Below are 14,143 nucleotides of genomic sequence, written 5' to 3' on the forward strand. Positions count from 1 at the left end.
GCAAGTTAGTGTTTAACAGTGGTCCAGACCAACAAGTGAGAGACAGAGAGAGAAAGAGAGAGGAGAGAGCGAGAGACGCAGACAGGCAGATAGGCTTGTGCTGCAGGTTGGCGTGGGCAGGTGTGTGTTTGGCCTTTATTTGCCCGCCTGTGGTGTTAAACTGTGTCTGGTCGGTGGGACATGGGGGTCTGTCTGGACCGATCAAGTTACACTGAAACACACAACAGCCAAACAGCTGCAGCCTACACAGCATGTCCACCTGGCCAACACTGAGCTGTCCGTCACACTAACGGTCTGCTTAAATCACAAACCAGTCACTAAGGAGAATCAGATAAACACAGATACACAAAACAAAAACAAACACATTCAAATCTACAGCCTGAACAGCCTCAGCCTAGATTTTTACAAAATAAGATGTCAATCATTCAGTCATCACTTTAATCCTCTGCTACTGCTAATACCTTTGTCGTATTATCAACTTTATCGACTTTTCACATGATTATGCTTTATTGAAATTCAAGCAAATCCACAATTTAATAAGCTTTTATCACTCTTTCACAGTACCTGCCTATTGACTGAAAAAATCCAATGACATCGCAGAGTGGAGGCTGAGAATTTGTGCCACAGTCCTACGTCACATGCTACAACAATGGTTTTCAAACTGTGGGTTGGGTGTGGGAACAAGTAGGCCGTGTGGAAGCTGCACTGATGAGTATATATGTATTTTTTCCCATGAGCGCACAGCTAAATGAACCATGTTTTACATCAGAAACAGGAGCAACTCTCTCAAAGCGCTCCTGTATTGTCAGCATGGACTCTCATGAACTGCATGCAGAAAGCATGGCCACAAACATTTGAAGTGCGGTTATCAAACCAATTCAAATTGTTTGAATAGTAATGTCCAGCTAAATACTGTGGCAGCAGACACTGGCCCCGTTTTTGAGAAAGGAGCTCTAGCTGTGTGGTATGCAGAGCCATAGTGAAGAGCTATGGCTAGTGGTAACCTTTCCTGCTAACCCAGCTGTGTTTCTATGCCTTTTCTGCTGGTGTTAATAAAGAGCTCTCGTAGCAGAATTCATGGCCTCTCCTGTTTATCCTTCTTCGACAAGACGCAACAATATTACTGAAATGATTCACATGTTCATACTAAGCATATGAGCTGATTGGATTACATCTTAATGTGAAATTAATAAGCACTATGGATGCACAATCAGAATTTGGCTAGAATCAAAATGGGCAGAAATCAAAGAAAACAAAATCGGCAATTGGCCAATTTATTGTTTGTATTTTGGGAGATCTGTGTTGCAATTTATGAAATAAGTCAGGGGCAGTGCACTCCCACTGTATCTGAATGCAATGTTGTAGCTACACCTGTACTAAAATGCTGTAGCATAATTATGCATGACTCATTGTGCTAAATAGCCAATTGCTGCTTACCTTTAGTGTGTCAATTAAATTGATTCACATTATTTTAACTGAAACATTTTAAATTCATTGTTTTTGTGATGTCACGGAAATCAAATGCAATAACATATATCCGCCTGTTCCGCCTACAGTAGTTAGCCCCACTCACTCACACTGAAGTTATAAGAAGTGTTTCAGCCCAGACTGCTTTATAAATGAGGCAGCCAATTAAATTAGTCATAAAGAGAGAACAAAACAAAAACAGCCTGGTTAATTCTATAGGGATAAGCTGGAAATGATCTGTTGAGGTATATAAACTCAAATAATTTCAAAAGTGGACCTAAGGGGGAAATAGGTAATATGCAGAACATGGGCTCTTTATTATATTTTGTATTTGTCCTGTACATCTGTTAACAGTCTAGTGTGCCTGCTTAGACTGTCTAGTGTGTTACATGTTAAACATGCCGGGATAAATTCTTCGCCTGTGTAATCTGGCAAAATAAAAACGATTCTGGTTCTGATTCTGAAAGAACAGAAAATAAAAAAAAAAAATCACCCCAGGTGCACACACTCCACCACACACACCTGCACTTCATTACTGTTTAACTCATGCCCAGTGTCAGAAAAACACAGCCGTTCTTCTGCAGTGACCTGGACTGCCGCATGCCTTTCGGAGTCTGCAGGAGTAAAACTTTCAGCTTTATGATTCATGCTCTCTCCTGTAAAAAAGCCTATAATAAATTACCAGCCTGTAAAACTCTCTCTCCCGCTCGCTCTCTCTTTATCTGCTGACGGCGGATACCTCGCACGCCCTGCAGGAAGAGGGTGTTTCCTCTGTTGACAAAGTTCATTACGTGACTGACAGCACTCATGGATTCCCTGTTAACTCAAAAACATCCTCCAATTAGCCTTGTGCTAACGCTAATCAAGCAAAACGCGTTCTGCCCAGTGACGCATACACACCGCGCAGGGCGGGCCTCCACCAGCGAGGACAAATTACACCCTGGACCCTGGCAGAAAGGGGGAAGGAAAGGGTTCATACTGCAGTGAAAGCTCAGAGAAAGCAGTGTGTTTGGCACAGTTCGGGGAAATGGATGTCTTTGGGAAACGGTTGGTGCAGGAATTCAGTGGAGCTTGGCTAATTTTTCCTTCACAGAGAGGAAACAGGCTTGCAGAAACAGCCTGACAAAACTTCTCCATAATTCTGCCCAACATTACACCATGCCCAGGCCAGCACTCTGGAGAACAGCTCGTACCATCAGCCATGATTTACAGTGACTTCCAGTCAGTCTAGGACAAAAAGCACTTTTGTGTATTAGTCAGGATTATTGTGGGCATCACAACCTTACAACAGTCTATTCCAAAAAAAAAAACAACCAGCACTGACTAACCCTCCCATCAGGAAGACGTTTCCAGTCACTGATAACTAGAAGAGCTTGTGATTGTCATAGTTTCTCTCTCTGCTGGCAGTTTCTCCTGTTACTTGTACTAACTAGCATCCCAGCACACTGGATTAATGTTGATTTGGCAGTATAGTATGCATGGGGTTAGGTTCATGCCATTAGAAATTTGGATTTAATTGAAAAATCTGAATTTGGATGTTAGTCTTTTGAATCTATATGATACTATCTGAAACTGAATTTTGAACTGACATTGAATTTTAAGGTTTGAATGGTTTGAAACGTCTTAGATTCAATTTCTAAAAAGCATTCCGTTTTTCTCTTAATTCACATTTTCAGATTCACTATCAAAATAACATCCGGGGGTCTCGCAGGCACAAGCAGTTACACACCGAATCTCTTCCCTCCCTCCTCCTACCTTGTACCTGACCATTTTATCAGAAACACCTACCATACAGTTACACTTGTAATTACTGACTGTAGTCCATCTGTCGCTGCCATTTATCACTTCCCCACACACACCATCCATCAGTGGAAAAGGACCACCACAGGAGCCACTGCTGAACACACATTATGTGAGTGATGTTCCACTCTCACCGCAGCAGTGACACTGAAATCATCTCTGAATAGCAGTGCTGTGAGTGTATTAGGCACATCAGCGTCGTTCATTCAACTTAAATAAAACTTTATTCAACCTAATGAAAAAGGTTGTGCACTGACAATCTCAGTTTTTGTCAAAATATGGAATTATAGAGGCTGTTCTTAATTTCAAATGATATATAGTTGTATGCATATACAGTTGTATGAGCTACAGCAGTCTAGCACTTTGTACTAATGTTGATGTGCCAGTGGTATCCTTTATGTGGCGTACTGCCTTTACCACTGTCATCTGTAGTTCTTGCACTAAACAATTTTCCTCTAATTTACTTACGCAGTTAGCACATCCTAATTGACCTACCCATGCTCTACCCACAAATAAATGTATTTATAGCATGTGTTGCTAGTTTAGACAAGCTTCACAGAATGTTGGCAACATCCAATTCAATCAAAGAGACTGTCAGTTTTGTCAAATTAATTTGTCAAATAATTAAACATTTAGTAGTTGTAGTTCCCAAACTGCATAGTTTCGATTAGCTACATGAACGTTGTCCAGCTTGATAGCGTAGCATTTTATACTGGAAACTCAACATCATATAGCCAAACTGCATTATATAGCTAAACTGCAACTTAAATTCTTTCAGGTTCAATGGACTTTTGACAATGTTCTGTAAAGCTTGTCCAACCCTGCAACATTCTGACTCTAATTAAAATATGAAAAATGGCACTAACTTTTCTGAGGGAGACATTCAGCACTTGTAGAGCAGACAGTCCTGTTTTCAGTGAGAGGACTGCTCTTCCAGATTAAAATCACTGCTGCGTGTTTGTGCGTGTGTTCACGGAGGAACTGCATGATGCCTGAACTAATTTACAGTCGTGTGTATCACATCTTCATTGTGTGTGGGTGTGTGTGCATGTGTGTGTGTGTGTGTGTGTGTGTGTGTGTGTGTGTGTGTGTGTGTCTGTGAGAAAATGTGGTAATGGGTCTTGTGTTTGACTGAGACAGCATCTTGGTTCTTTCTGGATGACTGCAATGGAATAAAGGAGGTCTCTTTGTGAAGGTAAAGACCGAGAGAGAGAGAGAGAGAGAGAGAGAGAGAGACCCACAAATGTTCCTATCACTGCAGTTCGCTGATCTGAGGCCTTGAAGGCTCTCTACACTGCGATAGCCATCAGTCTACCTCTGAACACACACACACGGACCCTTATCATCATCCCAGTCGTATCTACCTCATCAGCCCACTTTGCCCTGCCGGAGCCCAGAAACAAACCCACAATCACAACACAGACTTTGTGTGTGTGCGCGTGTGTGTGTGGAGTACCTTGACATGTGTTATCTTAGTGTGTGCACAAACCTGATCATGACCTCATTAAAACACAGATCTACCCTAGTGAAAACATGCACTCTCTCTCTCTCTCTCTCTGTCTTTCTCTCTGCCTCTGTCTCTCTCTGTCTCTCTTTCTGTCACTCACTCTCTCTGTCCTTCTCTCTGTCTCTCTCTCTGTCTTACCCCCCACCCCCCACCCCCTTAGCATGGCTAATTCACCACTGTGCATTTTGTGTCTCTGGTGTTCTGTAGTGTTCTGTAGTGTTCTGTGGTGTTCCTTAGTTTTCTAAGCTTAGTCCTTTACAGAGACACTGGAGAATCTTCATAGAGAACTTGACCTCCACCTCTCTCTCTCTCTCTCTCTGTCTCTGTCTCTCTCTCTGTCTGCTGTGTCTGATCCACTCAGACCAGCGCAACACGCACTAACACACCACCCCCACGTCAGTGTTACTGCAGTGCTGAAAATGATTCACTACCCAAATAGTACCTGCTCTGTGAGGGTCCACGGGGGTCCTGACCACTGAAGAACAGGGTAAAAGGGGGTTAGCAAAGCATGCAGAGAAACAGATGGACTACAGTCTGTAATTGTAGAACTACGAAGTGCACTTATATAGTGAGTGGAGCTGATAATGGACAATGAGCATAGAAACAAGGAGGTGGTCATAATGTTATGCCTGATCGGTGTAAGGAAAGGAATTTATTTTACCCAAAAAGATAGCATTACAAATGTGTGTGTGTGTGTGTGTGTGTGTGTGTGTGCGTGTGAGTGAAAGCAGGCCTGCTCTGTCACAGTAGCTGCAGCTCATTGTCAAGTCTGAGGTGGCACTGTGTCACACTCATTTGTTTGGTTTCTCTGCGCTCTGCTCTCTGCTCTCTCTCTCTCTCTCTCTCTATCTAAGAATTCCACCTGATAAAACAATCATCCGCCTGGCCCGATGCTGAGCCACAGCCAAGAGCCTGCATTTGATGTTTGCCTTTCGCTAAATTGATTAGACAAAGACGGCCTGCGAGGGAGATTAGGCCGGCCGGGCTTTGTTTATTTTCGGCCGCGGTGCAGAACTGCTCTCAGCCTTGAGGATAAGAGGCCAGAGCCTCCGCTGTTTCTCCACTGTTGCTTAGCAAAAATTACACTTGTTTGTCAAAAAAAGATAGCAAGCACTTATTTTTGCAACAGGCACACTTCCAGCAAGAGACATACCCCCACCAGGAAAAGCCTGATAATTCCCGGCATTCCACACTGCACAGGAAGGATAGGTGTCAAAGGTGAGTAGATACGAACAGTTCTGAAAAAAAAATCTGTTTTTTTGCTCTTACTGTAGATTTTCAGTCAAAAGATGTTTGGTATTCAAAGTGTTGCTATAAGACTAATGTATCTACCTAGTAACTGAAGTATAAAAAAGCACCTGTTAGCATTGTGCTAACTGCATGCCCAAATCATTACATGCTTGCCTCAAACTGTGTCGAGTTGTTAAGTTACTTCAAATAGACTTGCTTAAGTGGTTTTTGACACTGTATGTCATTCTTTTATCTCTAATAATAAAAGTATGTCACATAGCTAGAAACAGTAGTAGAAGCCATACTGTAGCCTACTTTTTTATAGATAACAGTATTTCATACAGTGCTGTTAGCTGCTTGTTAGCTACATTAGTTTTATAGCTCCAGTGCAAAACTTTAGAAGCAAATTTCAGACATCAAACATTTGAAAAACTGGATATATTTTTTTCTTTTTACATGTTTCCTTTAAATGAGGCTGCCAGTCAGATTAGGACACAGATCAGTCTAATATTTGTCACAATGAAAGTGAAAAAGCAGAGAGTCATGTTTTCAATGAGTCTGGGCTTAAAATCACTGCACACACATGACACATTAAAAAGCTGGAGCCAACTGGAGGAGCAGCTGAAGGTGATGTTTTTTGAACGAGGTGAAAAAGACCCACGACTGTAACACCTTGGGTTTAGATTCCATCCAGAGCAGAGCATGGCCCTGACCACAACCACTCACGCTGACATGTGGGTGCTTTTTGCATCTGTTCATGCAATCACTCTTTCTTTTCCCCTTTCTCACTCTCTTATGGACTCTTTATGGTTCTTTCTTTCTCTCCACTCATTCTGTCACTTCTCTCTAACTCTGTCTTTCCCCCTCTCCGATCCCAGCTGGTATATTTATAATGTTGTGAGTGCTGCTTTAATCTTGGACAAATATTGCTCTCACTTCAAGCCATTTTCGCCACATAAAAGAATTAGTTTTTTTTATGAGGACTTTTTAAAGGCCTCTTTGTTTTATCTGTTTTCAATTTTCAATAATCTTTGACATTTTACTATTTTTTAAGCTCTGTTTTGCTTGATTGACCATCAAAATAATCAACAGATGACTCAATCACTAGTATAATGGAAACTAACAGGCCTAATCAGAAATTGTGCGCATGTTTAAAAATGGAATTAGTCTAGATTGCCAAATATGTCCACGGTGGCAAGTTCCAAGGAGAAAAAAAATGCCATAACACACACACACACACACACACACACACACACATTTTATAAGCCACTTATCCTTCTAGGTTGCGAGGCAAAAAGTTCTCCTGCACCTTATGTGCAATTGCACATTTCCACCAGAGAGGTCCCCAAATCCCCAAATCTTACACAGTGTCCATATAAATTTTTTAACTGAACATTAGTGAATTTTACTGTATTATGTTTTGTGGCTGTTTTATAGAAGTAATAAGCTCTGTAAACTTGTGCGCGGCTTGTTCCTTTAGCCAAAGTAATAGATAGTTTTCACTTTGTCTACCCTTCCATTCTCGCTCTTTTACCCCCCCCATCCCTATTCCAGCTGGTACATTTATTAATGCTGTGAATGCTGCTGTAATGTTGCGTAAATGTGCCACAGACTGATTCAGTCTTTATCCTCCTCTGCTGCTCCACTGACAAACCTTATCACCGTCTGTTGCCGCAGAATGGACGCTTTGTTCTCCTACTGCGGCGGATTGCCTCTCCATTCCCTTTGGCTTTACTTCACACACACACACGCACGAGCGTGGGCCGAGTGAGAGAGAGTGAAAGGCAGGCCGATGAGGTCATCGCTGTTTAGTACATAAAGACTAAGGGGAGAATTAACCTGGAACTAAAGGATTACCGTCCGAGCAGCCTGTGTCAAACACAGCCGTGTCCTGCTGCCAGCCTGAGAGGTATCAGACTACACCTTTAAAGGCAGGCCTTTGAGTCCTTTAAGAGGGTGCTGTAAGGGAGGGTACAGACTGTCAGGTTCAAAGGGCTCTTCTGATTGGGCCCAAGCAGCTGAAAGAGAGGGACCTTAAGCATTGTCTGCTGTAGGGATGGCTATGGATAATAAAACTCCACAGCTGCGGTCACTAAGCAACCCTAACACCACAGCAGAACAGAGTGTTTCACAATTAGGGCTGTTAAAATGATTAGATAATCACTTAATAGCAATAACGTGAGATGATCTCAGTGATTTGAAATGATCACAATTATTGAGGCTGACAGCAGCCATTTTCCACAGTCGTTACATTTCACAATCACATTAAGGAAAATGGGAACTGGGTGCGTTGAGATGAGCCAAATTAATGTAAATAAAAGAAAGCAGTAAATACATTCATGAAAACACATTGTGAGACTCATTAAAACTTCTAGTTTGGTGTTCTAACTTGTTTAAAGGGCAGCGCAAGTTTTCAGCTTGTATGCTAGCAGAATTAGTGGGTCCACTCTACATGTGATTCTGTATAACTGTAGACATTTGATTGAGTGAACCTAGCTTGGAAGTGAGATGTCTAAGTAGTTCACTTGGCCACTTTAGGCTTTTAATAGTTGCATTTATGGTATGATAGGCGTACAGTGCAGGATCCATCATACTACCCTTCACCCTCCCAACTTGGTAGCATCGTGAAGACTTACTTAGCACATGGAACTGTCCATGACTAATCTAGGGTGAAATTTAGGTTATATGTAGTGAATCAGCTAAGACATGTTTGGTGTGTAAAGTTTGCTTCTTTAGTTTTGCATGTGAGCTACAAGGCTAATGTAGCTAACAAGTAGGCCTAATAGAATCTTTAAACTGACTGTGCTAACTGTACACCTAAACTATCACACTTGCCTCAAACCATGTAGAGTTGATAAGGAATCTTAAAAATACTTGCTTCTGTTGTTTCTGATGTTGTATGACAGTTATCTATCAAAAAATGAACAAAAATCCAAATTACATTCAGGCTTCAAGATCGATGCTACTACTGTTTTTGGATCGATATCCCTTTTCAACTGTCTGATTTTATTTTGGGTAAGGGGAAAAGTGTGTAAACTTGGCCAAGTATCACTTTAAAATGATAAAAAAAAAAACATTAAATTGGACAATTTTGCCTGATACAGCGAGGCAGCCGAAAGACTAACTCCCGTCTGGCAGAGGATTCCTCAGTGAATCAGAGCCACCGTCCTGCCAGATCACATTCCACCACTCCGTCCGACGTCATCACGTCACTCCACAATCAGCCTTACTCCAACTACCTGTCAGCGGCAGCATGCTCCACCAAAACCAGCCAAACAAAACCTCGGCCACACTTTTGGTACTCTTTTTTAAGACGAGAGCACACTATGCTGTTATTATCCTGTGAGATTGCATAAGAGTTTTAGCGCTGCAGTGTGTTCTGTGCTCCAAGCAGCAGGAAAAGTGGCCCTTCGTCAGTGTGAGCGATGAGACCGTTACACTAGAAGTATAGGACCAGTGTGTGTGTGTGAGTGTGTATGTGTGTGCTGGGTGTTCAGTTTCAGTTAATTACGCAGCGGAGTGGGGGAGCCTGGCACAGAGCCAAAACAGCCAGCCTTACACAGCTGTGCTTTTCTCTCCGTTATTAAAGAGATAACAGAGAAAGAGAGAGAGAGAGATGTAAAGGGGGAAAGAGAGAGCGACAGAAACAGAGAAAAAAGAGAGGAGTGGGATGAAAGATGGGGAAGGGAAAAAATAGAGGAATAAAAAGAGAGCAAAAGAAAGAAAGGAGGAAAGAGAGAGATAGAAACAAAGTGTGAGAGAGACAGGTAAAGATAATGGAAGAGAGAGGGAAGGAGGAGAGACACAGGGAAGGAGGGTGAAAAGAGAGACAGAGAAAGAGGGGAAGAAAGAGAGAGAGAGACAAAGACAGAGAAAGGGAGAGAGTGTAAGAGACTGGGGCAGGAAACCATTCATTCTAATATGGGCAGTTGTGCAGTGAAAATGAAAACGAATGCGCGTGTGTGTGTGTGTGTGTGGGAGGGGGCTGTACTTATGAGACTTTCACACACGGATGTTAGTTTAGTGCGGATGTGGAGGCAACCCTGACACCTTGCAGCTGCTGCCGTGTGTGTATATGTGTGTGTGTGTGTGTGTGTGTGTGTGTGTGTGTTTTCTGTTGGTTGGGTTTTATGGTGAAAATGACAGATTTGACTTGCTACCATTCAAATCTAGATTCAAGCCTTGTTAAGCCGGCTATTGTGCACTGGAGCTACAAGACTAATGTAGCTAACAAGCTAAAGGTAACATATACCTCACTAATTAGCATTATGCTCACACTCTTGCCTCAAACTGCGTTGGGTTCTTAAATAAAGTCAAATAGACTTGTTTATGTTGTGTATGGCACTGTGTGACATACTGTTCTCTACAAAAAAGTTGTTAAATAGCTAAAACAGTTGCTGCCTGAATTTGGTCCATAATTGTCTCCATGTTTATAGATTAGCAGTCTGTCATACAGTTTCAGAAACCACATAAGCACATCTATTTGAGATTACTTAACAGCTCCATCACTTTTTGGGCATGCAGGTTGCACAGTGCTAACAGGTGAGGTTTAAGTTTCTATTACTTGCTAGCCCAACCACTTTAACCTGCACGCTGCTTTTTTCTCCAGTAAAGGGCCTCCCTTCCCTCCTATTTGCTCTAATGTTTTCTCTCCTGTTTCCTGTCCTCTTTGTCTTGTATTCTATGCATGGAGCTACAAACAGAGATTTAGACTCCTCTCATTAGCTTGGGGACACGTTTACTAATCAGGGATAAAATGACAACATCCTGCAACACCGGATAGCAGTCCATTATGGGTCAGTTACCCCCTTGATGTGATGAAAAAGATCAACATTATCACCAACTACGATGAAAGACGCTGATGAGCAGACATTAATCACTGAATTAAAGACCTACAGGGACGTGCTAAACTAAAAGAAGACCAGTCTGAGTTACTTTAAGATGATTTTAAAAATACCTTGCCATAGTGTTGCCAATTTGGTGATTGTTTTTAAGTCATCACAACTGTCAATGTTTTGTGAGGAGTTATTTTAGCAATTTTTAAATGCATAAAACATTAACAAAACACCAATGTATAGCTAAAAGCAGTGTGCAGCTATTTTAGACAACAGGGTTTTGTGCCAAATTCTGTCTCCTCTTCGTGTGCACACACGTCACACGGGCCACAAATGACCTTTGTGATTTCTATCGCTTATTGTTTATGAATAATTGTTAATCTTGATTGAATTAACAATTAACCTTAATAAACTGAAAATTCTCAATACTGCAATGACACTGACATGGTGGTGGCATGTTTGTGTTGCGCTGGTACAAGTGGATCAGACACAGTAGTGCTGCTGGAGTTTTTAAACACTGTGTCCACTTACTGTCCACTCTATCAGACACTTCTACCTTGTTGGTCCATCTTGTAGATGTAAAGTCAGAGACAGTAACTCATCTGTTGCTGTACTTTGTGTTAGTCATCTAGTCCTTCATCAGTGGTCACAGGACACTGTTGGCTGGATATTTTTGGTTGGTGGACTATTCTCATTCCAGCAGTGATGCTGAGGTGTTTAAAAACTCCAGCAGCACTGCTGTGTCTGATCCACTCGTACCAGCGCAACACACACCAACACCACATCAGTGTCAATGCAGTGCTGAGAATGATCCACCACCTTAATAACACCTGCTCAGTGGTGGTCTTGTGGAGGTCCTGACCACTAAAGAACAGGGTAAAACAGGGGCTAACAAAGTATGCAGAGAAACAGATGGACTACAGTCGGTAATTGTAGAACTACAAAGTGTTCCTATATGGTTAAAGGAGCTGATAAAATGGAAAATCAGTGTAGAATATAAACTAAAAATTAAGGAAATATAAACACCATAGACTGTGCGCTATAATTTTCACAAAAACAGCATATTTAAGTTTAGTCTCTGTAGAGGATGTGTTAACTTATTTCCACTTGGAAAATTAAGTGGTGGTCAACTTTTTCATATATCTGTATATGTAAATGACCTCTGTTCTGATTGGCTTCCCTGAATTGTGCTTCTGTTAAAAAGCAGCATGAAACAGTCCTTAATACTGCTGTAGGCTAAACAGGTGGAAATATGTAAATTAGTTGTTTTTTTGTGACATCCCAAAAAAAAAAAGAAATTCAAAAAGGACTGGCTTTGCAGTAAGAAGTGAAAGTCACATTTTAAAACGGACAGTGTTTACATACTACGTCAAATGCTTTTACTGCAAATCCGTTATCCATTATATGGGCCCCTTTAAGGATCAGTTATGCAAATTTTTTTTTCCAGAGCTCTAGCACTGATCAGCTGCAGTAGGCCCTCCCCTAAATTGTCTATTGAGAATCAATAAGTACATCTATCTATCTATATTATTTCCCTGTTTACTTAATTTAGGATCATAAACTGATAAACTCTGAATGTGATGAACATTCACTGAAGAGTTCTCATCTCTTATACTCTCAGAGTGATCTACTGAGGTACGACTGGAAACTATAAAAGTATTTTGAAAAACAAGTTTCAAACTTTCAACTGGCAAATTCCATCAGCAAATTACATGTTTTACTCACACCCGTTCTGTATTACAGAACTTCCACAACTGACCACAGGCTCCTTCTGGAGCGGCCACAGGATTCCTCCAGTCCAAAACACAGCTAATTCACGACCAGAACAGAAAGAAGTAAGAGTAGGAAGGATGAGAAGCAAACAGACACTGATCTTACTGTAATCACTAACTAACCGGTCACCTTTGTGCTGACTCTGAAAACGCACATCCAAAGGCACACTCCAAAACAAACAGAGCAGAAGCCATTTCCACCAGAGATAAATGGACCTCTGAAGACACTCGTTGGGTTCAGCGGTGAGTGCTCAGAGTGACGAATGTCCAGCTTTCCCCTAGCAAATGTGATACAAACTACAGGGCAATTGGTGCTGTAATTTTTAAGTGGAGAGGTTGTGAAAGAGACAGCAGGCATTTGAGGTCGTTTTCGCTGAACTTGTGAGGGACAATTAAATGCTGACTATAAAAACCACTAAAGGCTCCATGACTAAAGGCACAAGTCATGGTTAAATCGCTTATTACACGCTATCATAAGTTAAAACATCTACTTTATACTGGTAATCCACAGAACAAAAAATACATATTGAAAGAATTTAACTTCACCACACTGTATACAGTCCCAGTCAAAGGTTTGCACACACTTACTCACAGGAGGGTTTTCCGCATTTCTACTGCTTCCTGCATGTTACAATAAAAATGAAGACATCAAACCCCGCAATGACACCTATGGATTTATGTCATGACCAAAAAAACAAAACGTCATTCTTCAAGGTAGCACCCCTTTGCTTTGATGCAGCTTTGCACATTCAAGTTCAAACATAGCATCAACTTCATCTTTTTCAATCAAGTGTGCCCAAACATTTGACATAAACTGCATTCAGAAACAAGTCGTCATGAAAATAAGCAGTTAAATCAAAAGAACACTCATGTCTTTGCTCTTCAGTCACCATGGTTACTGTTGGTCAACGCTGCGGCTTACGGCCAATCTGGTCACGGCCCAGAGCACATTAGGGAGCGGGACAGCCCCTGGAGACTGGCTGTAACCCTATAGGGCACTCTAGGCTTTCGGCCTTGTGTTTGGAGGCAGTAAATCAGGGTATCGCTGAACTGTTTATGTCTTGAAGGATCTGATTCATCTGCAGCTGAAGGCCAGTGGCGCCTGGACACATGAAACCTGACCTGGCGGCACGCTGGAGAGGGCTGAAGGACAGTGTGTGTGTGGTGTGTATACATGTGTGTATGAGATCATCTGTGTGAATGTGTATTTAGTGTGTGTTTTAAGTCTGTGTGAGTGCAGATGGCCACATCTGTGCCCGTTACTCAGGTGGGCAGTGTAAATGCCAAGGCCTTGTGGTTATTTTACCAGATGTCCTCGGGGGTTTATCTCTATCTGAGTACTGCGTCATGGACACAACTGATCTCCGCCCACCTCTACCAACTCTGGCCTTCTGTGGCTGTGTGGTAGTTTGAAAAATTTGTCTGAACTTGATGGGACCCAATTATTAATATCAGGTTAAGTCAGGTTTAAATTGCATTAAACTGCATTTTTACCCCATTTTAGATTTTCTGCCTACTTTATTACTTGTTTC

At 41.7% G+C, this 14,143-nt stretch overlaps 1 protein-coding gene across 2 annotated transcripts in view; it reads right to left on the reverse strand.

Moving 5' to 3' along the window:
- The window catches only part of tgfbr3 (transforming growth factor, beta receptor III), a 154,816-nt gene that overhangs the window by 77,109 nt on the left and 63,564 nt on the right, over positions 1-14,143 (reverse strand). The window lies entirely within an intron of this gene.

The sequence above is a fragment of the Colossoma macropomum genome, unplaced genomic scaffold (assembly GCF_904425465.1).
Source record: "Colossoma macropomum unplaced genomic scaffold, Colossoma_macropomum, whole genome shotgun sequence".
NCBI lineage: Eukaryota > Metazoa > Chordata > Actinopteri > Characiformes > Serrasalmidae > Colossoma > Colossoma macropomum.